At 31.6% G+C, this 4,726-nt stretch overlaps 1 pseudogene; it reads right to left on the bottom strand.

Annotated features, from left to right (window-relative positions):
* Positions 1–2,704: 2,704 nt before the first annotated feature.
* On the bottom strand, positions 2,705–4,104 carry LOC111624452 (annotated as a pseudogene).
* Between the last annotated feature and the right edge of the window lie 622 nt (positions 4,105–4,726).

The following is a 4,726-nucleotide window of genomic DNA, read 5'->3' as shown; positions in this document are numbered from 1 at the left end:
TATTATTTTTCCTATTTTCTCATCATACATTTCAGAAAACCTAAGTGCATCTGTTGATGAAAAATAGGTGTATCTAGTATACAGTATATAAAAAGTGTAGTTTACTCTGGGTGTCTAATCCTTAAATAGGAAATAGTTTTCTTACAAAAACCTGCTTGGGAGGCATCCCCTCTTGACATGTGTTACGTTGCCTCACTCCTTCAAGCCAAACTTTTATATTTTAAATGAGAGTAGTTTTATGTTGTTTATAAAAATATACGAGGTCTAACCGAACTTAAATAACGCACCAAACGATAATTGAATCTGAATGCAACGTGCACGACAAGTTCAGTCGAATGTGAAGATCTTGTTCACTGTCTTGTTCGATTCTAAAGGTGTCATTCACCATGAATCTGGAGGTGATGAAACGTCTTCGTAAAACAGTGAGTTAAAAAAGACCGACTGCTTAGAAAGAACAGAATCGTGACAATGCACCCGCCCACACATCACTGCTGATAAACAGAATTTCTGGCGAAGAACTCTGCGCTACTTATTTCCCAACCTTCACATTCACCGGACTAAGCCCCAGAATACTTATTTTTGTTTTCCAAATTAAAATCCGCTCTCCAAAGTCGCCGTTTTGAATCCATTGAAGCCATTCAGGAAAATTCGCTAGCGGAGTGGCATCGTCCGAAAAGAAGCGTTTCAGGAAGCGTTCTTTTCATGGCAGAAACGCTAGATTCGGTGCATAGACTCAGAGATGACAAAACTGACTGGCTTCTAGGTAAATGCGAACAGCTTCTATTTGCAAAGTTCGCGAACTTTCCAGACAGACCTCGTGATGAGATTTATTATTAACATTTAAATCTTTTAAACTCATTTGCAGAGGTAAAACGCGTTATATAGCATTCGTTAAATTATATTTTTATATTTTTAGACATAATAATTTCATTTTCCCCTTGGACAATTAGATTATAAGCTAATTTAGTTGATTAAATTNATTAACAAAGCATTTTATTTTCAATAAATTTGATTAAATATAAAATATTAAACTTAAAATCTTCTTACATGAATACTGGAAAGCATATAAATTAACACTCCAAAACCTTTAAACGTCCAGTAGTAAACAATTTAATAGTAAACAAACGTTTTCGACCGTACTTTCGGTCTTCATCATTCGGTAAATCTTTAAAATATTAATTTTAAAGATTTTTGTATAATTTATCTATGAATATTGCTATGAATAATTACTTTATATTTAACAGCATGTACTGTACTTATTTAGTAAGAAATGCTTATTGAAGGAGTAAGTTCTTTCATGAGAGATGAGTCAGAAGTCTCTTGTACCTTTTTCATTTAAAAAAAACTGAAGATATATTAATTTTGTTAATGTTGTTATTTTATTTTTCATCAATTTAAAGTTCATTCTTCAAAAAGATTAATACCTTGATAATCTGTGTTACATAAGTTTAATCTGTTACACCTGCTTAAGAATCTAGAAAATAGTTTTCGATTAACGATGCTCTTTAGCTTTGTTATTGGAACTTTCACATCACTTCTTCTCGTTAAAAATTTACGTCATAAGTTGGATTCGAAATTTAGTAACCGCATTTAATTAAATATTTCTCCGACTTGCGGTTACTAAATTTCAAATCCAACTTATGACGTAACTTTTGACGTAACGTGAACAATTAAAAAAATAGCAATAATCTCTATATTAGTGTAAAGAAAATAATAACATGATTATGACAGAAACAAGTATTTCGTTCATGGGAAATCTGCTGCCGCTTCTTTGAGGATAATTTTTCTATCTGAGGTTCATAATTAGTGTGGCTTTCAAGACAACTTTGCACCCTGCATTCATACTATGCACACATGTGACGTTTTGAATTCTATAAAATATATATATTTTTTTAAATTTATAAAAATCCAATACTTCATAAACAACTAATGCAGATGTCTTGAAATTGTCATGGGTCACACGTCTGGGTTCGTCATCGCTGGTGTAGGTGTAGAGCAACGCAACACGGGAAATATGTCTCTCTGGAGGACTTTTATGAGAAACTGGTTCCTATTTAGGTGTTAGATGCGTGAAATCCCAGATTTCACCTGACCAGCTCGTTGATGTGGCGCGAACCCGCGACCAACCTTGTTTAGTGGTTTTATCCACTCGGCTACTGGTGGGTGTAATACAAATAGGGTTTATTAAGTTACATCAAATATCTTTATTTTTCGTTTGCATATTATAATTTATCCATTATTTAACGGTCATCAAAATAGTATAATTTGTTTACTTCTTACAAAGCAGTATTGATTAATGCAGTGTTTCTCAAGTTTTTGGTCCGCAACCCCCTTTTGCTCTTAAAAATTTCAAAGGACCTCTGAAGAATGGGTATGTGTAGAAAAACATCCCGAAGATGGGATTAATTTAAATTCAGAAGGTGTTAATTTCTTTTGTTTAATTGCATTGAAACACTCATAATTTTAATAGCAGATTTATTTTTAGTATCATTAAAAATTAATAACTTATCTTTGGTTCATCTTTGAACAAAATATTCTATGTACATGTTTCGAATTCATAATTAGTAAACTCAATTAGTTAAGTTAAACATATTTTAAATTAAATTTAATGTGGTGGGTGAGCCTGCATATTTTGGCAGAATAAATTAAACTGGGTTTAATACCAGTCTCATAGCGATTTCTATGTTGCAAAGCGCTGCTTTGTTTAGATGTTGGTCATTACTGAAAATGCCATTTCGCATAAATAAGCGGTTGCAAATGGTAAGAGAACTGCCATTGCTAATTCAGAGCGTAGTGGATACTCTGCTTTCACACTAAGCCAAAAAGAATTCAATGTTTGCTTACTAAACTCGGTTTTAAGTTTTGTATTACAACTAAATTCGGCAAATTCTTCTTGGGCACTTAATGGGAGATGTTTCACTTGTTCCATTTTTACAAGGAATGGTTTTTGCACCCAGATAACTGTTCAGTATTTAAATCTGATAGAAAGTATTTTTTAAATTGTTCTTCCATACATGACAAATGATCAATTATAATTTTCTTAATTAAATTATTATCCAAATTATTTTCTGTGATAAAATCATATATACTTGAAAACATTACAAACATGCCATTTTCCACATTTGATTTCCATAAGTTTATCTTCTTCATAAACGCATGAATTTTATCATACAAAATTAATATGTTTGTGTTCTCACCTTGCAGGGACATATTCAGTTCATTGAGATTCTCGAATATGTCTGACAAATAACACAATTTGCAAACCCAAGTTTCATTGTGGAAGAGATTAGAAAAATCGGACTTTGTTTCTGATAAAAATATCATTATCTCATCTTTCAACCCTATTAGTCGTTTTAAGGCTCGTCTCTTTGACAACCAAATTAGTTCTGTATGTAGTAAAAGTTGTTCGTAATCCGATCCCACATCCTTACATAAATTTGCAAACAAACGACTATTAAGTGCACGACGTTTTATGAAATTTATAATAAGTATGGAATCATTTAAGACCACATTAAGATCTGGTGATATTTTTTTAGCTACTAATGCTTCTCGATGGATGATGCAATGGGTAAGAATGATATGGCCATTTGTAATAGATTTAACTTCTGCTAGAAATCCGACGCGCTGTCCCTTCATTGCTGCTGCACCGTCAGAACATACACCAATACAGTTATCCCAGTCTAATCCTTCTTTCTTGAAAAAATCATTAACTTTTAAAAAAAATATTTTCGCCTGTTGTATAATTGTTCAGTGGCTGACAAAACAGTAAATCTTCATGTATATTAAAGGCGTAGCTATATCGAACATAGACCAAGAGTTGAGCTAAATTTGTAATATCTGTCGATTCATCCAGCTAAATTGCAAATTTTGGACTTTCTTTAATTCTTTGTATAAGTTGCTGAAACTGATCACAGCTAATTTTCTGAAATCCTTCTAGTAACTGTATCATTGGAGAGAGGAATATTCCGCAATTCATCTGCATACTTTTTTCCATGAATGGTTTTTGTAATTTATACTGCAGTAGGTAAAACAAGTTCTTCTCCAATTGTATATGGTTTTTTAGCCTTTGCTATTAGATATTTTTAGCATCTTACCAAGTATCATATTTTTCCTGAGTAAAAGCATACTTTTCTAACAAAGATTTGCTTTGATTTGATGACTTTAATAAACTTTGAAAATATTCTATAGGTTTTTTTGAATAAGCAGCATGTTTCGTGTTGAAATGCCTTAGTAATTTTGAAGGCTTTACGCTTTCAACCGCCAAAATATCATTGCATAATAAGCATAAAGGTAATTGTTCGTCATGCGAACAATTACATTTATAAAATATCAAAATAAAAAATAATTTTGGACGATAAAATAGCCACGATTATTTTTTTTAAAAAAACGTGTAATTTTCGTTATGCTTAACATCGACAAAATTCACAGGCAACGAAAAAGAATTTTCCTAATAAAAATAAAGAAATAAAAGTACTTTAATTACATTTATTTTGATATATTATTAGCAATAAAATGGAAATGTTTTTAATGGGCATAATTGTTTTGAATGTAAATATTTCTAACTCGATGTGCCTACAGATGCAGCGCTGCTAGCGAACGTTGTTCTATCATAGTTTAGGTGGAGAGTGGAAACTCGGAGATTCCCCAATAGCGCACAAATTTTTGAGTTATATTCAGGATCATATTAAAATATTCATATTATTTTTATTATTTATATGTGCAATTT

This window comes from Centruroides sculpturatus, unplaced genomic scaffold (genome assembly GCF_000671375.1).
Source record: "Centruroides sculpturatus isolate CEXI.00-Female unplaced genomic scaffold, Cexi_2.0 scaffold373, whole genome shotgun sequence".
NCBI lineage: Eukaryota > Metazoa > Arthropoda > Arachnida > Scorpiones > Buthidae > Centruroides > Centruroides sculpturatus.
Note: the sequence above shows the minus strand (reverse complement) of the source record. Positions and strands in the feature narration are given on the sequence as shown.